Raw genomic sequence first — 23,151 nt, 5'->3', positions numbered from 1 at the left:
TACATCTACTACTTGATTGATTTAAATGATTTTGCCTTTTTAAATTTGTAAGATTTGTATAATTTCAGGCGGAGCCCATGAAGAGGGCAATTATTCTAAGTTATTCCTGTAACAACAGTAATAGGCTTCAGTGAGTTTCTTAAATGTTTTATGATTATTTGTGTTTGATAACAAAACTTATGTATTTTGACACAAAAGTTAAATTTTTTAATACCTCAAGTTTTTTTCCCCCCAGCAAAATACAGAGAATAGATGCTTATTAAAGCCCTCTGGCTAATAGGTAGCATGGCTGGTTACATTTGATATATAACTGAGGCTGAAGCGCTATGTGCAATGTAAGTGATTCTGGCTGAGGAGGACTAAGGTGATGAAAGGTAAAAATTAGGGTGACTGTCTGAATTTGATTTTAAGTCTTACTTTGATTAAAAATATTATTAGAGCCTGGCTGGCGTGGCTCAATGGTTGAGCGTTGACCTATGAACCAGGAGGTCACGGTTCGATTTCTAGTCAGGGCACATACCTGGGTTGCGGGCTTAATCCCAGTGTGAGGTGTGCAGGAGGCAGTCAATTGACGATTCTCTCTCATCATTGATGTTTCTGTCTCTTTCCCTCTCCCCTCCTCTCTGAAATCAATAAAAAATGTATTTAAAAACATTATTAGAGAAAACATGATATGTTGCAGTTCTTTTACATTTCAAACTGGGATTCAGATGAGGAGTGGATAGAAAAGGTTAAGAACAGGGAATCTGGAGTCAGAGTGTTTGGTGCCAGTCTCTGCCACCTACCAGCTGTGTGACACTGGGCAAGCTTCTCACACTCTCTGATCCCTGTCTGTAAACCACAGCTAATAATCCCTGTCTGTAAACCACAACTAATAATGGTTATCCATGAACTAATTGTGGTTAATTAAATGAATTAACTTATGTAACTTGCTAGAACAGTGCTTCCCATGAAGAAGCGCCGTATAAGATTTTGCTATTGATTTTCTAACACCAGCCATGAATTCTTAGGTTATTTTACATTCTTTGTATTATTCTAGGCATCAATTGCCATATGCAAAAAAAAAAAAAAAGAAAAAAAAAGAAAAAAGAATTTTCTTTTTACTGAATGGTTTTTAAATGGGGACTAACCGAAGGTCTAAAACCCCCTTTCCTTTTGTCAATTAGTGGCACATAATTGAAAGAGGGGTGGATGGAACATTTTGTACCTCAGAAGCTCTTAGATGAAATGCATGGGGAACACCGGGAGGTTCAGGGAGTGAATCACAAGCGTCTTCTGGGTGACTGACTGTAAGAATCTTTAATGAATGAATCATTGACTAGGCAGATGAGCTGTGGGAGGCAAACCCCTAGTATGTTTTTTCTCTTACTACAGAAATATTTCTGAGAGATAAATACCCAGACCGCTATTCATGCCTATAGATGTTCTTTAATTTTAAAGTAATTGCTGTTTTTCTTTCCTGTGTTTTGTCGTATATATTATCTCATTTGCTCTTCACAGCCATCATTTCTCAGGATGGGTATAAAGATCCAGTAAAATATGTTTGTTTGTTTGTAATCCTCGCCTGAGGACCGAGGGTATTTTTTCTATTGATTCTAGAGAGAGTGGAAGGGAAGGGGTGGGGGGAGAAGATAAGTAGAGAGGGGAAGAGCGAGAAACATCGATGGGTCACATCGATTGCTTGCCTCCCACAGGAGCCCCAACTTGGGGGCTGGGATCAGACCTGCAACCAGGTTCATGCCCTTGACCCAGAATCGAACCCTTGACCCTCCCGATGCACAGGCTGGTGCTCTAACCACTGAGAAATGCTGGCCAGGGCTATGTGATAGAACTTTTAAAGTTCTGTCTTTATAGCTTTATTGAGATACATTTCACATAAGATAAAATTCACCCAGTTAAAGTGTCCAGCTCAGGGGTTTATAGTATATACACAGAGTTATGCAACCATTACTGCAATCTAACTTTAGATCATCTTTTAACTCCTTTCTGTCTCTGTAGAGTCCACCTCTGGATATTTTATATAAAGGGAACAACCCAATATCTGGTCTTTTTTGTGCCTGGCTTATATCACTTAGCATGATGTTTTCAAGGTTCATTCAAGTCATAATTGATTCTTCATTGTTTTTATTCCCAAATAATATTCCATTGTATGGATATAACGTATTTTGTTTTTCCATTCATCAGTTGATGAACATTTGGGTTTCCACTTTTTGGCTGTTATAAATAATGCTGTTATGAATGCTTGTGTACAGGTTTTTGTGTGGACATATGTTTTTGATATATGCCTTGGGTATATACATAAGAATGGAATTGGCGAGTCATATGGTAACCCCATGTTTAGCATTTTGAGGAACTACCAAATAGTTGCACAAGTTTAAATTCCCACCAGAAATGTATGAAGATTTCAATTTCTCCATGTCCTTGTCAACACTTATTTTCTGTGTTTTAAAAATTTTTTTTAGCCATCACAAAGGATGTGAAGTGATAGAACTATATTTTTCATAGAAAAAAGTGACGTATAGAATATAAGTAGTATTTGAACAGTACAAAAAAACACTGCTCAGGCCCAGACTGCCTCCCAGAATGATAATGTTTCCTATAATCCTCCAATATAGTCTATGCACATGCTGTAGATCCTTAGACACATAATTAAAATACATTTAGGAATATACTCTTTTTTATTATTCTTTTTCACTTTAATAATATATCTTGCAGCAGTTTCTACAGGTGGACATTTTGATCTGCCTTATGCTTCTGATCTCAGCAGAGTATTCCTTTGGAGGACGTGCCATAGCTCATTTCCACAGTGTTTCTATTAAAGGGCATTGTGGTTGCCTCCAGTTTTGTCCTGTTGCAAGTGGTGCTCCTGTGAACATCCTTGTGCACGTGTCTTTGGGCACATGTGTGAGGCCAGTCACAGGAAAAATAAATCCTGCTGCTCGGTGCTCCCACCAGTAGGGAACGGAAGTGCCTGTTAGCCACAGTCTCTCTGGCATAGCATTGTGGATGACCAGATTTCCCCATCTTGGTCAGTGTGATAGGTGAAACATAGTTTATTGAAAGTGCATTTGACCTACAAGGAATGAGCCAAGTGTATGTTATCCTAAAGCTTGAAGTTCAATTTTCCAAATGTATTGAGCTCCAGATAATATGGTTGAAGCTTTCAAATTTCTGAAATGAATTCAGACATAGAGATTGTCTCTAAATTTGCTTTAATAATTAGTGTAAGCATATGCTAAATGAAGGAGTTTATTGGTCTGTTTGTTTGTTCACCTGGTATTTATTCATCAGTTGCATTATGCCAGGCAGACTTTAAGTGCCAGAGAAAGAAAGGATAAATAAGAAACCAATTGCTCACAAGTTATGCATGGTTAGTAAGGGAGATCCACATAGGAACTAATAAAGCACGATGCCCATGGAATAGTGTCATGTGCAACAACTGTGTGCATAAAACCTGGGATATTGCTTTTGGGGAGAAGCAAAAAAACAACAACAAAAAAACTTGTAGAAAAGGAGAGAGTACGACATTCCTTTATAAGCAAGCACCGTGGAAGTTGTACGCATTACTTCACAAAGTCCATTGGCAAGCCACTTCTGGTTGCAAGGCAGGCTGGGAAGGTCAACTCTGACTCGTGGCCCTGTGCCTCCGTGTTACCCTGGAGGAGGGGAGCCTGGGTGCAGGCGCCACAGTCTGGGAGGCGATAGAGGAGCAGCTAGTATTTTCATTACTATGCAGGACAAGGAGCTGCGAGACAGCTCCCTGTCAACAGAGCTAATGGTCTCATTAAGAAGCAAGTCACAGACACTCCAAGCGATTCATGAGCAAGATTATTATGTATAAAGTCTTAAGCTGACATAATAAATCTGATTCACACGATCATGGAATAACTACCATTGAATAGGAGTTATGTAAAATGGCAATTGTCTGGTACGGATGCTTAAATATGAAAGGAACGAGGGAAGGAAAGAGGGGTATGAATTGGTGTCATCAAGAAACGTTTGAGATCATGTAATGTAAATTAGTGCCTACGTTTTGGGGATATTTCTTCATACCTTATCTTTGTTTAACATAGAGGCATTTTCTTTAGAGTCATGAGCTTTATATATTCAAAACTCGCCATGAAAAACACAGCTGTGGTTCTTCATATCTACATTTATTAGGAATTAAATTTTTCTTTATGTGCATTTCTGCATATTTTCCCCCATAGCAGAAGTTTTCCAGGAAGCAACTGTTCCTGATCATCGGTGCTGTTCAATAGTTCTGAGCAGGGGCAGTTGGCTCTTTGATGGAGAGTCAGTGGCTAATAGTTCGTAGTATATTGAGCGGGAGAGAAGGAGGGAGCAGTGACCGGATTTGGGTCACTGTTCCCTGATGACACTCATGATCAAGAGCCTCCAGTCTTCTAGGTGGGCTGCCCTACTTCCAGCAGGGATTGCAAAAGGGATATTTTGTAGCTTTCTTTCATTTCATTTTATTTTTCAATTGAATTTATTGGGGTGATGTTGCTTAATAAAACTATATAGGATTCAGGGGCACAATTCTAGAATACATAATCTGTATATTGTATTGTGTTCGCTACCCAAAATCAAGTCTCCTTCCATCACCATTTATTCCCCCTTTACCCTCTCCTACTTCCCCCACCCTCCTTCCCTCTGGCAATCACCAGAGGGAATTGTCTGTCTCTCTTAATTTATGTTTTTCTTAATCCCTTCACCTGTTCTGAGCCAGCCCTGAACCTCACCCTGTTGGCACCAGCAGAGGAATGTCTTTGATGAAGAACATTTCCCAGGTTTCCAGTGGAAACACTAGGTGGCCAGGTACGATTTTACCAAGCTTTCCAGCATGGCTCTCCTTCCGGGTGAGAAGCAACCCTCTGATTTTCTTGCAGTAGAATCGGACTTTCCCTTCGGGATGCTAACCCTGCACTGCGACTCTTTAAGGCAGGTTTATTATTGTGGCATCGGATGTGCAATTTCTGAAGATACGGGATTTCCAAAGTCAGTGCCAAGCAGGCCAGCTTTGTTCTGAAAATCAGCTCTAATTTTATGACAATGTTTTTGTTTTTTAAAAGAACCATTTTCTCAAGTAGAAAGCAAAGGTCAGAGTTGGGACTATTCATCCTGCTTCTCTAAGCTTTGTTCCAAGAGTCCAAGATTTATTTAAGGAGAAACCTGGAAAACTAACCCAAGTGGAAAAAAATTGCTTTTATGTAAAATGCAGTGAGAACAGAAAATCTTGTGGCAGTGCAGTCTAAATAGTGTACATGGTCTCAGCACCCATCTTCACACAGTTAAAACAGCCTTCCATAGACAATGTAGATCTTTAAGGGAGCATGATAATGTGCTAGGTGTCAGCATAAGTGGGCTCAGTCTTTGGCAATGACTTTGCCACATGACCCTGGACAAGTTTTCCTGAAACAAGTAATACTAGCTTCTTTTTTTTTTTAAAAAATATTTTTTTATTGTTGATGGTATTACAGATGTCTCCCATTTCTCCCCACCTCCAAGCCCCTAATACTAATTCCTTTCTTTCTTTCTTTTAAAGTGTATTTTTATTGATTTCAGAGAGGAAGGAAGAGGGAGAGAGAGAGAAACATCAATGATGAGAGAGAATAATTGATTGGCTGCCTCTTGCAGGCCCCCTACTGGGGATCAAGTCCACAACCTGGGCATGTGCCCTTGACTGGAATTGAACCTGGGACCCTTCAGTCCACAGGGCGATGCTCTATCCACTGAGCCAAACCTGCTAGGGCCTAACCTCTTTAAGGAAAGGATCTTTACTGGGATTTCCTGTGGGTCATGATCTATGGGGTCTGAACTATGAAACAGGACAGAGCACATGCTGATTTGTATAATATTTATGTATATTCACTCTATAATAGTACAGCCAAGGAATTCATCCCTTGAGAGTTAAAGTTTGATATTTTAAAGTCACTGCTTCTGGATATTTCTCTCTTCACTAGTTTTCAATAATTCCCTTCCCAACTTACCCCCATAGGGTCTGCCCAGTGCTGACAATGAGACACAGAGTGTCTTGGACTATGAATGGGAACAGAGCGGTCCAAAGAGCATTTTTGTCAGAACTTGACTATTTTATGAAATTACTGCTGGAGAGTATCGGTAGAATGTACTAAAGTTGATACGTTAGAAAAAAAAGCGCAAAGAGTTAATAGTCCAACCAGGTGACTCACCTGGTAAGTTTAACTTACCTGATAGAAAGTGGTCCAATTTAAACATAGTAGTTTTAGTTTTCTCAGGACAAACATCCTACATAAACACAAATGATGATACGAGACACAGATATAACTTAGTTTACAGGATTTTCCAAAATTACAGTCCACCAGCCAGCTGGGATGGCACATTGGAGAAAAGGTCATTGAGAATGTGCTAGCAGCAATTCATTTTGTAGCCCGCTCTGCATGGCACGGGCTTGAAACAATGGATTATAATAGGAAGATACTGCACTGAAATCATATTAATGAGACTATTTAATGTGCATTAGGAGGTCCACCTTTCTTGCAATGGACCTGGTAGGAGGCCCTTTAAGATTTCTGTCTGTCTGGATTTAAGAGAAGGAGTTGGTCCGCACTTTGGTAGGCAGAGTCCCAGACTTGTAGCTTTGGCAGAGGAGAGGGGTTCGGTGCTGTGTGCCCTGTGTGTTGGTGAGACAGCACTGCAGCAACAGTAGCTTTTAGCAGCTAACGGGTTTGGAAAAGCAGCCATGCCAATTAGCAGTAAGTACCATGTACCTGCAAGTTCCTAGGAATTCAACCTCTTTTAAGGCAGAATCTTAATGTAGCTTTAAAAACCCCACAAAAATCTTATAATATACTCTGGGAGAATAAGGAAAAATTAGCAATGGCAAAATGGAAGAACTCTGAGATGCATTAATAATATTGATTTAGATATAGAGGGAAATGTGTAGTCAGCGACATTTTAAAAACTATAGTATTTTGCCCGGGTGATGTGGCGCAGTGGTTGAGCATCGACCTATGAACCAGGAGGTCAGGGTTTGATTTCCAGTCAGGATACATGCCTTGGTTGCTGGCTCAATGCCCATTAGGGGGTGTGCAAGAGGCAGCTAATTGATGATCCTCTTTAATCATTGATGTTTCTACCTCTCTCTCCCTTCCTCTCTGAAATCAATAAAAATATATTAAAAACAATTGTATTATTTTAAATTACTGGTTTCTTACCGTTTATTTCCAATTTTTTTTATCCTCCAAGGATATGTTATTACTGATGAGAGAGAGAGAGAGAGAGAGAGAGAGAGAGAGAGAAGAGAGAGAGAGAGAGAGAGAAACATTGATGTGAGAGAGAAACGTCGATCAGTTGCCTCTCGCGTGCACCAGAATGGGGATCGAACCTGACACCTAGGTAGGTATGTGCCCTGACTGGTAATAGAGCCTGCAGCTTTTTGGCAACTTAATCACCTACCAGAGCTACTTCCAAATTTTGAATTTCTTATTAATACTGCAGCGATTTTCTTAGAAATTTATAATGCTGGTATTGCCACAGGTTCCCTATGTGTTTCCCCAAAGCCTTTATCACCAGGCTATAAAGATAACAATTAATAAATAAAAAATAATAAATTACATTAAGAACAAGGAAAAAAGTAACAGTTCCAAATTGCAAAGACACAGGAAAAAATTCAACTTCTTTTCAAGGTGCCAAATTCACTGTAACGGAAAGGACTACAGTATACTATTAAAATGTTATTTTCAACACACAGTACTTATTTTAAAGTGTTTTCAGCATTGTTTTTCCTTTAAACATTTGATACCCTTTTCCTGAAAATGTTTTACATTCAGAAAATATGTTTGAGCATTGTGGGCAGTTTAATGTTTCTTCCTTGTGTTTTTTTTTAAACTTTAATTTCTTTATTGGTTAAGGTATTACAAATGTGTCCTCATGCCCCCATTAACCCCCACCCCCCACCACTCATGCTCTCATCCGCTGTTGTCTGTGTCCATTGGTTTGGCTTATATGTATGCGTACAAGTCCTTTGGTTGATCTTCCTTGTGTTTTACTGTTTTCTCTCTGTCCAAAGATATTATAGAATAAAGACATCTGTTGAGTTTAACATTTCTTGATCTACTAGTTGCTAATGCCACTAATAGACTAATAAAATAATTAACTCATTGCAGCTGGAGCATGTAACTCTTCTTTATTTTCAATCATAATTCTTTTAAAAGTGCCAAGAACACCAAAATAATTAAAGCTAATGTAGAATATATAGTAAGTTTGATTTGCTGATCATACTCTGAGATTCATCATAATTAATACAAGAGAAGTATTAAAATTGCAGTTTTTCAAACAAACAAAAACTCATAGACACAGACAACAATGTGGTGGTTACCAGAGGGAAGGGTGTGGGGGCCAGTAAAGGGTGAAGGGGGTCAAATATATGGTGACGGAAGATGGTTTGGATGGAAGATGATGACTTTCGGTGCTGGGCACACAGTACAATACACAGATCATGACCACAGAAATGGACAATTGAAACCTATATAATGTTACTCCCTTTAGTTAAATTTAATTTTTAAATTTAATTAAAAATAGCTGTTTTTAACATATTATTAGCTATTTGATAACTTCAACTGTTGATGTGCTGTAAAGTTAGGACTGTGATATCATGGCGAAAAGATTCTGCAAACTGTCACTATTTGGGTCTATACTGCCAACCGTGGAGAATTAGGCAATTTCTATACACACAAACCAGTTTGGATAAATTATGCAAATAAAATTATTTGCAAAATCCGTTATTTGATTGGATTTTAATGGTTGTTCCTCGGTCAGTATCATCAATTGAGGTGCATAGATATCACAGATTGTTTATTTATTAAACTAGAGGCCCAGTGCACGAAATTCGTGCACTCAGGGGGGAGGGTCTCTTAGCCTGGCCTGCACCCTCCCACAGTCTGGGAGCCCTTAGGGAATGTCCGGCTGATGGTGTAGGCCCATTCCCTGCAGACATCCTTAGCACTGCTGCGGAGGTGGGAAAGGCTCCCACCACCACCACTCCACTCACCAGCTGTGAGCCTGGCTTCTGGCTGAGCAGCGCTCCCCCTGTGGGAGTGCACTGGCAGCTCCTGCATTGAGCTTCTGCCCCCTGGTGGTCAGTGCACATCATAGCAACCAGTCATTCTGCCATTTGGTCAATTTGCATATTGGCCTTTTATTATATAGGATGTTTGAAATTATTTAGGTGAAAGTTTAGCTAGACTTTATCAATATGGAATTTCTAAGTCCTGCAGTTTCTGGTTTAACCTGTTTTTTGTGTGTGGAAAGTAGTGGAAGCACATGGCAAACGAAGCCCTCTCCAGCTCCTTTTCCCCTCTCACCAATCTTTGCCTGGCCTACCTTTCTTTCTTCTCGGTGGTCTATACTTAGAATCTGTCATGTTCTGTCAGTGGCGTCACCTCTGCAGTGGTAAGAAGTAGAATTTTATGATGTTCAAGATAAATTGATGGTGATAGTGCAGAGTGAGGATCTGGGGAAAGTCAGAGATTGCAAGAGGATAAGAAAGAGGAGAGATCTTATCCTCTTATCCTTGCTCTCATACAGAGCAAACCTTCAGAATTAGCAGAGAGGAGAGAAAACATGGAAAACTAAACTGAAATCAAGGCAGTCAAGAGAAATATACATTTTGCATTTCAGGTATGACTTGGAAAAGGAACAAAATTTTATTTTTCATTAAGAAAGAATATCATTTGTAATTTCCTAAGTCTAGAAGAGCAAAAAATATCCGTGCCTCAACATAAAATTAAACCTCCCACTGTAAGCTTAGAAATGTTACGATTAAGTTTGACTGTCATTGGAAAGAAAATTAAACTCTCTTTCTAAAGTAATATTTATAAAACATCGGACAACTGAAAATGATAAGTGTTTTTCCTCCCCCGCGGTCTAGTTATTTAGCTAAAAACTTGATTGATTTCTTTTGCTCAGGCTGCTGGCCATATCTCAGCAGCAGAAGCCCTCATTGACCTTCCTTGGGATAATTGCTAAACACACTGTAAGTTGTCGGTCTCCCTTGTTTTTGACCTTTCAGCCACATTTGACCCGATCAATCACTCCCTTCATCTTGAGACCTCCCTTCACTTCCAAAGTCCTCCGTTCTGGTTTCCCCCTCGGTGGCTGCTCTTTCTCAGTCTTCTTCGCTAGTTGCTCCGTATTTCCACAAGCTCTCAAAGATAGAGCTTCCAGGATCCTGTCCTCGGGCTTCTTAGCTCCTTTGCCTCAGTTACCTCTGGTGACAAGGTTATAAATACCATCTAGCACCCTCCCCTTGAACTCTAGACTCGTCCATCCAGCTGCCTGCTTGATGTCTCTACTTCGATGCCCGAGAGGTTTCTCGAACTTCACATGTCTGAAGCCTGATTCTTGATCTCCCCTCTAAGCCTACTCATCTCACAACGTGTCCCGCCTTGATTTATGGCAAATCCTTCCGTCCGCTTCTCCTGCCAAATACGATGGAGCAATTCTTAATGTCTTTCTTCCAACTGCCAACCCACACACCAGTGCATCTTCTTGGCTTTAGGATGAACATACACCTGGGATTTAAGCATGTCCTACCACTGTCACCCCCACGACCTGGTCCCAGCTGGCACCGTTTCTCGCCTGGAGTGTTATAGCAGCCTTGTTCCTGGTTTTCCTGCTTCGGCCTCCCCTGCTCAGAAGCAGACAGCTCTGTCCTTTAACATGGAAGTTGTAATGTCACCACTCTGTTCAAAACCTCCCGATAGCCTCCACTCAGACTAGGTAAAAGCCACATCGGTCCCCACCCGTACTCACCTCTTGAACTTACTGCTAATATTTGCTCATTCTGCTTCAGGCACATGGCATCCTTCCGGTTCCTTGAACGCTTTGGACATGCCTTTGATCCAGGACTTATATGTTTGCTGTTTCCTCAAGTACATGGCTTGCCCACTCATTGTTTTTGTTTTTGTTTTTGTTTTTGAGGTCATTATTCAAATTTCACCTGGGGTGAGGAGGCCTTCCCTGACTATCCTGCTGAAAATTGCAACCCTCTCCATCTTCCCCCTTGCTTCCTGCGCCCCCTTCCTTACTTTGTTTTCTCTCTCTATCACCTTCTAACCTACTGTGCACTTTGCTTATTAATTATTCTGTCTCCCTACACTAGAATATAAGTTCTGCAAGGACAGGGCTCTTTAATGTTTTTGTTATTGGATCTCCAGTACTTAGAACACTGTCTGGCACATAGTAGGTGTTCAATGAATGTTTTTTTGAGTGAATTGAGAATAACAAATTATGATTGGTCAGAATAAATGAGATGAATTCACAGTATGTCGTTCCTTAATTGAATGAGAAGCAAAATGTGTGTGATGGGGGAGGAGCTGCAAAGGGCCATTAAGGTAGAATTCACATCAAAGTGATTTAACCTACCTACTTGGTGGGTCCCTTAACCCCTCCTGAGTCAGATCAAAACTTCTCTTGAGGGCACCTTTTACTAGTGCTGAGGCTATTCTAGCATTCCATTAAAAACCATTTAAAATACAAAAACAAGGCTGTATTGCTTTAACTCTGACCTTAGAAGACTCTGCGTTTTATAACTGTTTAGAGAAAATGTGGAAAGGCTGAATATGTTTGCTGGCCTCAATCTTTTTATTACTCATCTCTATAAAGAGGCTTTTAGGGACATATTAAAAGTTTCCATCTCTCTTATCTCGTGCCTTCCTTCTCATCTTCCTTCACTGCACCCCAAATGGTTGAAAGCAAGACCCTGAGAGTCTGGAGGAAATGTATTATTGTCAAAGCAGATGGGGATGGACCTGGCCTTCAACCTTGGCTCCTACCCCCAGAAATGCTACTCCAGTTATTGCTCTTTAATAGAGTGAGCTCATGGATGTCCACTGTTACTAAGAACCCATTAATCTGCAGTTTCCCCCAGAAGTCGAAGTTATCACTTGGCTGCTCTACTTGTTTGTGACTTCTCCCATGTGTTTAATCATGTCTGGCTAAAACTAAGATAAAAACTCTGATTCTAAGACAGGTGCCACAACCAAGGAGGCAAAAAACAAACAAACAAACAAACAAAAAATGACAGTGGAGTGTGATGTGTTAAACTGAGAGAGCAGGTAGTTTTTAGACAAACTGAAAGCCAGTAATGATTTCATCCATTTCCTGTAATAAGGCAATGAATGATCTGACCTTGAGGAACCTATTAAAGTATGCTTCCAAACACAGAGGCCGTTTCTAGGCTAGATGTAGAATGGTATTTACCTTGATTTGTCTTCTGCAACATGGTAGTTTATATAGGATAAGGTAGCTTATACAACCTTAGGAATATAAAGCTTTGCAAAATCTCCAGAATCGCTGGGAATTTTGAAATTCAGTGTTCACATCATATAAATTTCTTGTGGGCTCATATCTTGGCTTTTTTAGCCTTTAGAGACAGCTGCATGATAGAAATTTATCAGAAATTTTTGTGCAATTTGGTTAATTATGGGATTAAAAAAACACCAACGGTAGCAAACTAGATGGTAAGGAGCAAACTCCTTATACTATTATAGATGCCATAGGGACCTCCTTCCATCAATGGAGCTTAAAATACTCATACGTCTTCATTCCTATTTTAGGCATTTATTTAGCAGTTTTCAACTAATTTGTTCTTCATAATTTTTTTTCCAGAATATTTCAACAGAAGCAACAATAATTATACATTTAGATCATAAGAGGTCAGCATGTTTGAGTGCCATGGGACTTTAAAGAACACCTAACCCAACCTTTATTTTACAGGTGAGGGTAAGGGACAATGGGCAGTGACTTGCCCAAGGTCTTCCATTGAGTTTCTGGTAGAGTGGGAGAACTAAAGCTGCCTCTCTGAGTCTCTCAGCTATTCACATCATTAAGCCACAAATAGATTATTTCTCAAAATGAAGAAACAACATGAAGTTATTTTTTCAAAGCAGTCTGTATTTTTTGATTGTATGGAAAAGTAAAAACTATTACAAACTTAGAAGTAATCCAAAAAACACAAAAAACAAACTCATCAAGACCTACTCTATGGTCTGCAGAACTCAAAATAAAACTAAAATATTCCTATGGTTTCCAATGTCTGAGACAATAATATATTAGGTTCTGCTAATATATTTAAGACTTTGTTTATCAATTAGATTCTTTTTACTGAATTTAAATGTCCGAAGGAGCTATGTTAATTAATATTTCATTGGCATGTTGACCCTGCCAGGCTGTGGAGCTTTGCACTGCAGAATACCACCTGGTGGCTGATATCTAGACCATGGGAATCTTGGGGCACATTTTTATTTTTGATAAAAATAGCACAACAGCATGATTCCACTTGCTAAGTGTTTTTTACAAGATATTTTTAATTTATTTCAGAGAGGAAGGGAATGGGAGAGAGAAATAGAAACATCAATGATGAGAGAGAATCATGGATCGGCTGCCTCCTGCACGCTCCCCACTGGGATCAAGCCCACAACCCAGGCATGTGCCTTGACCAGGGATTGAACTGTGACCTCCTGGTTCATAGGTCAGTGATCAACCACTGAGCCTCGCTGGCTGGGCTGTAAATGTTTCTGATGCTATAAATCACGTGGCATACCCACGTCACGTAGGAGCAGTCCTTGCTCAGGGGTCATCTCACCGAAGTGCAGCTTCACTTCTCAGAATCAGAACGTTGGGGCCTATTGGGAACTTTATTGATCAGAACTAGAAAAGGTTGGTGGAAATCATAAAATTTTAAAGTCAGTAAAAGCTTAGTCAAGCGCATCTGAATCTATGCTGTCTATTAATCTAAGTACAGCTTACTCAATGCTTTAACTGAAGCGTGAGTGCATATGTTTGAACAAGGTGTTAGTAGGGATCACCAGACCATGCGAAGTCTAGGTATTCACCAGACCATGTAAAATCTAGGTAAGACTGGCACAGCACTCAGTTTGTGAAGACCAATTTTCATATCCCCGGAGACTTGTTTCTTTGGGGCTGTCTTTGGCTCTGAGCCCTTCCTTCCTGAATTAATTCCATGTGGGTCATTTTACTCTCATGCAGGTCATGTCTATGTTCCATACTGAGGGGATTTAGAGGTGGAATTCCTTTCTTTGATTTTCACAAATGGCCACCCATAATAGCCTTTGTAGTTACTGGCGGATTCTATGGGAGAAGAGCAACAAACAAGAAACAAGCACAACAAACAAGAACCTGGATATAGAATATTAAATATCTCTCTTCTTAAAAATCCATTGTCCAACTCAGACTTAAACATTCCTGGTGTTCTCAGCTCTCCTGGCTTCTTTTCTCCTTATTTCCATCTTGAGAGCAATCCCAACCTCTAGAGCATTGTTTTTGTTATTGTTGTCCGATGCAGAATATTTCAGCTCATCCTTTGTTTTATGCTCTACTTCCTGGTCTTACTTGAGTCTAGCAAAAACAAACAAACAAACAAAAACACAAAAAAACCCAACAACAACAAAACAAAAACCCCAAACAACCCAATGTGCCATTGAGTTAATTTTCTTAGTGAAGAAAAATTCTCTCCTGCTGCAAGGTGACACTTGTTAAGATTTTGTAAATAAACACATAAATAAGTGATTACACACACACACACACACACACACACACACACACACACACACACACCCCTGCAATTAATATACAGCTCTGATAAAATCATGGCCCTGGTGTTAATTCAAGTCCTTTTTCAGTAATGATTGGTGAACATTTTAGCTCCTGGTGGCTAAAAGGAAAATGGCCTGCTGTATTTTAAATCTGGGTCCTCTTCTTTTAATTGCACAACTTGTATACTTTCAATCAATCTCCTGTTGGATTTTGTTCACCTCAGATAAGTTTTTCCTCTTATATGAGCTACTCTACTAATCATGGAGAAATAAGTTTTTCCTCTTATATGAGCTACTCTACTAATCATGGAGAAAATTTGATTTGTTTGCAATTGCTTAAGGATCTTATTTCAATCTACAGCTTTGGTGTATAGTTCTAGCTATTCCTTTTTGACAACGTCTGTCCTGTTCCATTCAAATGAGGGAAGTGCAACTCTTTTAAGCACGTTCTCTCTACCCGGCAACATCTGCTTCTGTGCTGCCTGCAGCAATGGGCATTTTGCCACTTTGCCTTTGGAGTGAAAGAAATCAATTCCAGGTTGAGTGTTCCTTCATAGAGCCTTCAGCTATTACTAAAATATTATGTCTGGTTACCCTCTGTTTTGACCTAATCAATGTGGCCTCTGTTTATAGCAACTGGGATTCTGCTATTTAATTTTTTTTTATATTAGTTAAAAATGTATTTAAGGATATATACTCTTACGTACATACTAGAGGCCCAGTACACAAATTCATACATGGGTGGGGTCTGGCCAGCCTGGCCCCAATCAGGGTGGATCAGGGTTGGGCCTGTTGGGAAGAGAAGATGGCAGGACATTGGCCGGCTGGGTTGCTTGGGGGGAGGGGTTGTGGGTGATTGGTTGGCAGCCCCAACCCCCTATTGGGGCCGACTATTTAATTTTTTCTTTCCCACTGTGTGAAGCTTTATCAGTAGGATGGGCCACTACTAGAATGAGTAGGTGGCTAGGAATACACTCAAATGGTTGTTATTACCTGAATATCAAAATAAGTCACCAAAAAAGCCACCTGTTCTTTGCTCTTACAGTACTTAATTAGAAACTTCCAGGCATTTTTCGTTGTTGTTGCAAAATATTCTTTTGAGGAGAGTGGGATCCATTCATGGCAGGAAAACAATGGAATAATTTCTCTGTTTGTGAGAAGGTAGCCAGAATATCAAGATTGGTTTAAATAGAGGGGCAACACTGAAATGCATTGTAGTTAGGATTTTATTGGTGACATTTCTCCCAAAAATCAAAGTAACTCTTTTATGCCATCTGTAAAATTGAGGACAGATGTAGGTAAGGGTAGTGAATTAAAATAGATCTTTTTTCCTTGCTTTAGAAAAGTGGCCATAATCCCAAGGGGTTTATAGGTCACACACTTTACATGAGGAAATATAGATTGTGAAAAAGCGTTTTAATGAAAATTATTTGGATCTCTGTTAAGGGGAAACTCTTAAGACTAGCAATGTTGACTTGCCAGTAGATGAATGGATATATTAATGGGTCTGACCTGGCAAATATGGAATCCCCAGATGGGCTTCTCACTATTTCTCCGTCTGCTCCCCCCATTGCTCTCTTACAAGAAGCTTCCCCCAGAATCCTTATAGGCTGGTTGCTCCCTCCAGACTCTTCTTCCTGCCTTTGTACCCCCATGACAGTGCCCTCTCTGCACATTCCTATTCCATAGACTGTGAGAACTAAATGTGAGCTATTTGTGGAACTGCTGGCTCTTTGAAAAATGCTAGACAAATGAGTAGACATGGTTATTATGATAAGGTGTTTAGAAAATATCAATGAACCCATTAAACTTCATTTTATAACCTTTTAAAAGATGCAAAATCTTTTGTGATTGAGTTCCTGCCAATATATTCCATTGGACAATGTTTATATATAAACTAGAGGCCTGGTGCATGACATTCATGCACTGGTGGTGAGGGGGGGGGGGCTTCCCTCAGCCCATCCTGCACCCTCTTGCAGTCTGTGACCCCTTGGGGGATGTCCGACTGCCAGGTAGTGGGTCTAAGCCAGCAGTTGGACATCCCCTGAGGGGTCCTTAGTGCAGCTGTGGAGGCAGGAGAGGATCCTGCCACCACCACTGCACTTGCCAGCTGTGAGCCCAGCTTCTGGCTGAGCAGCGCTCCCCCTGTGGGAGTACACTGACCACCAGGGGCAGCTCCTACATTGAGCATATGCCCCCTTGTGGTCAGTGTGCATCATAGTGACCGGTCATTCCACCATTCAGTCAATTTGCATATTAGGTTTTTATTATATAGGATTTATTTTGCGTATCAATGTATTTCATTGCATATCTTAGAGATTTATGGTTAAGGATATTACTTTCTAAAAAATATATACACAGCATGCTCTACTCACATGCTGTTCTATTCCTGAGGAACAGTGGCTGGGCCAATGGTATTCAAACCTTTTAAATATCTGGTGTTAGTACAGGTAATATATTACAGAATCATGCACATTTTGTTAACCAGTGTCACTCCAATAAATTCAATAAAAAGGAAAAAAGTAATATCTAGCCCTACACCATTTTCCCCACAGCTAATTACTTAACACAGAATTGTAGGTCAAAAATATAAAGAATTAATCAACAATATCTGGATGGTAGTCAGTTAGGTATTCATTTTAATTTTCTTTCTATGCTTACATATACTTTATGTATTTAATAATTAGAAAAAGAAGATAACCATTCTCATGGAATACTTTAAAGAAGTAAAATCTATGATAGATGGAAATAAAAACTTAGGCATACACTTTACATTCTGTCTTTCACTCATACACCTAGCCTCCTTCTTAGACAGTAAGATTCATGGGGTCTGTGGCATATTTCCATTTCATTCCTGGCCAAAGACACAGATGTTCAAGTCTATCTTCTCTGCTTGTCAACTCTTTAGCTCTATGACCTTGAGCAATTTCTGTGCCTCAGTTTCCTCATCTTTAAAACAGGATAATAATAAAACATTTCCCTTTAGAGTTGTGGCAGTGATTACATGAATCAGTCAATGCAACATAGTACACCTAGAGCAGTAAGCCCTCCAATCATGTTAGCTATTAATAGTAGTATTTAATTTCCAGCTCTACTACTGATGAGTTGTGTGTCCTTGAGCAAATTATTTAAGTCTGGATTACAGTTATCTCTAAATGAAGGCATTGAACTAGGCCTGAGACTCTCAAACTTAAGTGCATATCAGAATTACCTGGATCGCATGTTAAAACCCTGATTCCTGGGCCCCTCCCTTAGAGTTTCTGATTCAGTAGATCTAGGATGGGGTCCAATAGTTTGCATTTCTAACCAGTTCCCAAGTGAGGTTGAGGCTGCTGATCTGAGATCACATGTTGAGAATTCTTAGTTTATTCTAAACAAATTGGTGGTTATTTCAGTGAGCACATGAAAGAAATCATGAACTTAAATGAAGATGAAAATCTGCTCTTTAGTGTTTCTTTGCTAAGGTGCACACTTATTTTTGGAGCATTCTTTGTGGTACGTGTTGTGCAGCTTGTAGCACGACAGCATACTGCATGCTGAAACAGTGCTGTGGACTTGAAGGTTTCCGTATAAAGTGGTTTTGCTTATTTATTTGATTATTGGAGAGTAGTGTGAACAACTCTCTTTGCTTCCACGGTGTTGCTATCAACTTTCAGGGGTGATAAGCCTCCTTAAATCCCAGCTCTTCCATTTACAAATTCTATAAACTTGGATGAGTTTCCTCACTTCTCTGTGCCACAGGTTTCTCTGTAAAATGGGGATAATTATAGAGTCTACTTTGTAGGGTTTTAAGAATGACACAGGTAAAGTTATTTGACAAAAATTAGCATTCAAAAATGACCACTCTCAATCTATTGTTTTAAAATAGATTTAAAAATGTAAACTCTTTGAATATGTTTCAATGTTATTTATATATAGACTAGAGGCCCGGTGCACAAAATTCGTGCGGGGGGGGGGGGTAATCCCTCAGCTTGACCTGCACCCTCTCCAATCCAGGAGCTGTTAGGGGATGTCCTACTGGTGGCTTAGGCCCGTGGTTGGCAAACTGCGGCTCACGAGCCACATGCAGTTTTTTGGCCCCTTGGGTGTGGCTCTTCTACAAAATACCACGTGCGAGCGCATGTACAGTGTGATTGAAACTTCGTGGCCCATGAGAGAAGTCGGTTTTTGGCCTGGGTGAGTCTATCTTGAAGAAGTACTGTTGATATTTGGCTCTGTTGACTAATGAGTTTGCTGACCACTGGCTTAGGCCCACTCCCTGTGGTTCTCTGCTCTCTGCAGGACCTGGGGGCTTCGCCGCCACTGCGGTGATGAACCCCCCATGCCCCGCTGTCCACTCTCAGTGGCGGGGCTGAAAGGACTGGGGGACTCCAGCGGGGCTGAGGGGACTGGGTGCCGCCATCTTGTGGCTGTGGGTGCCGTCATCTTTGTGACAGCATGAGGGTCAATTTGCATATTTACTCTTTATTAGATAGGATATGCAAATTTTATTTTAAATATAATAAAATAGATAAGTTTAAAATACATAACACAAATACATATAAATTAATATATTAACATATTTAAAATGTGTTTAAATTTTTCTCTGTGTTTCTAACAGCAATTTATTTCCTTATGTTATTTAATACTTATAAGTCATATCTAGGTAATGTCCTAATAATAGCCTCAGTAGCTCTTGGAAAACAGGGCTGTACAGGTCTGACACTCTTTGCATGGTACCCGCCACCCTGAAAACCACCTGCCACTCTTCCACATGTAGAAGCCTAGGTCTACTTCTTTCATTCTCGCTGCACATCCTCTCCACCATGCTGCTTTCTTCCCACGAGGGAAAGAAATATGCATATTGAGCCATCTCAACACCAACACCTAAAGGCAAAAGTTTCTAGCTAATGTCGAAAATAAAAGTGAGGTGTTTTTTTTGTTTTGTTTTTTGGTTGTTCTTGTTGCTGCTTTTTTGGTGTGTGTATGTGTTTTTGATTCTGTGTGTCTCTCTCCTGGGGGTGTGGGGGGTGGGAGTGGGGATGGTGTCAGTCAGGGCTTAGTGACAGGACCGTGTTATCCTCTGCATCAGAGGGGCTGAGAACAGGGAAAGATTTTCCAAGGCTGGGCAACGCAGCACCATCCAGGCTTGGAAACCGTTTGTTGTTGGTTGTGCTGGCAGAAGAGGGTGTATTAACTGGAAGAAGGCCAGTGGAATTTTCCAGAGCTCAGGTGCTCTTCTAAGGCACATGAAGGTTGCTTCATTCATTCACAAATTCAGCTAACTGGTGATGAGGGCACAGAAATGAAGGGCATGAGTGTGGACTTCCAGGAGCTCACAGCTGATGGGGAATGTGTAGAGAATGAAAATACAGTGTGCAGTATGACCTACCTCAGCCTGGAGGAGGGAGAGAGGGTGCGAGGGAGGAAGTGAGGCCTGAAAGAATACTGTAAGTCAGGCCAGGTAAGGGGCGGGAAGGAAAAAGGTGGCCCTGCGAGTAAAGGGAAGGAGACCAGTAGTTTCCAGGGACACAGGCAGTGGAGTGTGGCTGGAGCTGTGACCTTGGCCGGTTACTCTGCTGGCGACAGGTCCAATTGGCAAGTGGGTGACCAGCCATCCTGGTTTCTCCGAAGGCAGGGCCTTCTCTACTAAACCTGGAGAGTCCCGGGCAAACGAGCTCAGTTGTCCTTCTATCTTTGTGTGGGGCTATGCTTGCTGAATTATGGGCCTGCCTTCGTTTTTTTATTTTTATTTGTTTGTTTGAGAAGCAGAAGAATACGTTAAAGTTGGGATGTGGAGAATGGGGAGGTATGATTTTTGTATCTCGGAATAAGACATCCGCGATGACCATCGTATGGATCATGGTGTGGAGAATTGCTTCAGCAGCTAAAGACAAAGGGAAGGACCACAGAGAAGTCTGTGCCCTGCGCTCATAGGCATGGAACGCAGGGACGCTGCTGCAATGGAGTCCTTGAAATACTCAGCCTTGACAGAATGCTGGGTATTGGCTTAAATAGGACCAGAGACAAACATCGGAATTCCTTTGCAAACGGTGGTTCCTGTTAACAGTTCGTCAAACATGATAGAGGGGATATGTAGTTACATTCATCAAGATTAAAATTTTCACCATTTTTAGACACTTATCAGTCATGATGATCATTGATATTGTTAGGTCATATCTTCCAAAAGTTGTGTTATATTAACTCATACAAGTATCAGTGTCTGCTGTATTTTTAAAATTAATCTTGGGGTCAGATAGGACCTAAAACATTTTTAAATATAACACTTCATGTACGTGTGTAGGCACTCAACACAATTATTTATCTTTTTTTTTTTTGTAAGGAGGCTTTAAGTCAATTAGAACAGAGCTGTGCAATGGAAATATAATGTGAGTCACATGTGTCATTTAAAATTTTCTAGTAATCACATTAAAAAGTAAAAAAGAAATCAATGAAATTAATCATAATACATTTTATTTAACATATCATAATTTCAAAACTACAATATAAAAATTATTGGTGAGAGATATTGCATTCTTTTAAATTTGTAATAAATTGTGGAAATTCTGTGTGTATTTTTTACTTACAGCACATCTCAGATCAGATACTAAATTTTCATCAGAAATATTTAAATCCTATGTAGATATCTTAAAATTCACAGTTGAAAAAGTAGATTCATATACCAGAATTGTTACAAACATACTTAGTTTTCCAATGACTAAATTGTCAGTTTAAAATTTAAATAAAGTAAAACAAAGTGAAATTTAAAAACCCCATTCCTCAGTCACACTAGCCATATTTCAAGTGCTTGATAGCCACAGCTGGCTACTGGCTGTCTTATTTGGATAGCAAAGAAATAGAATATATTTTGTGTAAGAATTTAAAAGTGGGCATATTTTATTACTCTCCTTTGCCATTTGATTACTATTTTTTCTGTTTAGCTGACGATAACTTTAAACTCCAATAGACTCCACCTTTTTGGTAGGCGTTAGTTCCATATACTCCCTGTAGATGGCAGCACTGTCAGGGGGAGGAGTTGCTAGGACTTGTTACCCAGATTCTGGCACTTTTCATAGAAAGAGTCAATTCTTTGGAAAATTCTTTGGTAGCATAGTGGAATCTTTCAGCCCTGTTGACATTCTGCATAGATGGCTATTGATTATGAAAACAATCTCTTCCCCTCTTATCTAGAAAATTGCACACGACAAATTGGCAAAATGTGAATAAGGTCTGTGTGGGTAACAATATTGTATCTGTGTGAGTTTGCTGATTTTGATGAGTATCGTGGTTAAGTAAAACATATGACTGTTTTTTTGAAATACATACTGATGTTGGCAATTTACTCTCAAATGTCTCAGGAAAAAAACAGATAGAAAGAAAGATGATAGAATAAGAGCAGATAGGTGCTAGAACAATAAGCTGTGATAAAATTAACATTTTATTTATTTGAGGAATCTAGGTAAAACATATATGAGAATATTTTGTGTTATTTTTGCAACATGCCTTTTAAGTCTGAAATTATTTCAAACTACAAAAACTTCTGTATTGACAAGCTGGGTTGTCACTGGTATTCTAGTTAACATCAGAGTATACTCCAGGAGCTTCTGGGCCATGTGAAAAGAACATAATCCTCCATATTTTGGTCCAGTTTTCTGATAAGAGTAATTTGGTGTGCTTTAATGTATGATAATTTGCATACCAATCTCGCAGCTTCTGGAACATTTTACATCTTGCCGTCTTTCATATTTAGGTAGATTTGGATGTCAGAATTGTCAATGGCTTTGCCAAGACTCCATTGGGAAATCTGCACTTGGAAGTCTTCCTCTGCAGGGCATCTCTCCAAGAAGACTTCTTAGAATCACAGAAGAAAAGATCTAATCAAACTCATCTATTAACAAAAGCTTATACTATTGAAAGGCTGCCTCTGGGAATCTAAGAAAATGTTCACTTCATCTCTTGCCAAGGTGCAATCACTAGAGCCTTACACCCTTTGGAAGTGATGATTTCCGGTTAAATTTATTCTGATCCTCAGTATCCCTGGCATTAATGTTGCCTGCTTGCATCCACCATGTGTGTGTGTGCCCCCACACATATACCTGTGAGATTAAGGCAATGAGTAAATTCAAGTGGAGTAAAGATTCCTATAATTTTTAATTATCATTTGGTCACATTTAAGTAACCTATTGATAGCATTCGGTGGCCATATTTGGGAGACAATCCACTTTCATTTGAGGTCCTCAGAGGATAGGTTGGTTGGGACCAGACTATCATTTGCCTTAGAAATCAGGTACTGCACCCCGGTAGAAGAAAAAAATACCCCGGAGTCACAGGATCTGATGTATTTGTCAAGACTTCACAGCAAATAAAATCCAGTTGAAGCTATCCCGACCTCTTGAAGATTAGATCCTCATATAATAATTTATCTGTTTATGCCATGAATTAAAATACATATCCGTGAAGGGTTCGGGACTTGTCTCTTAGGAGTAATGCTAAAGACTGTGTCTTAGTTATTTCTGTTATTTCTAGAGGAATTATAAAGCTGCACATTTCTACTGATAACAAATTACTGAGCTAT

The 23,151-nt window shown here is 39.8% G+C and overlaps 1 protein-coding gene across 3 annotated transcripts in view; it reads left to right on the top strand.

The window, feature by feature from the left end:
- ESR1 (estrogen receptor 1) overlaps positions 1-23,151 on the top strand; it is a 332,293-nt gene that overhangs the window by 64,708 nt on the left and 244,434 nt on the right. The window lies entirely within an intron of this gene.

This window comes from Myotis daubentonii, chromosome 6 (assembly GCF_963259705.1).
Source record: "Myotis daubentonii chromosome 6, mMyoDau2.1, whole genome shotgun sequence".
NCBI lineage: Eukaryota > Metazoa > Chordata > Mammalia > Chiroptera > Vespertilionidae > Myotis > Myotis daubentonii.
This window is presented reverse-complemented; position numbering and strand designations above follow the sequence as displayed.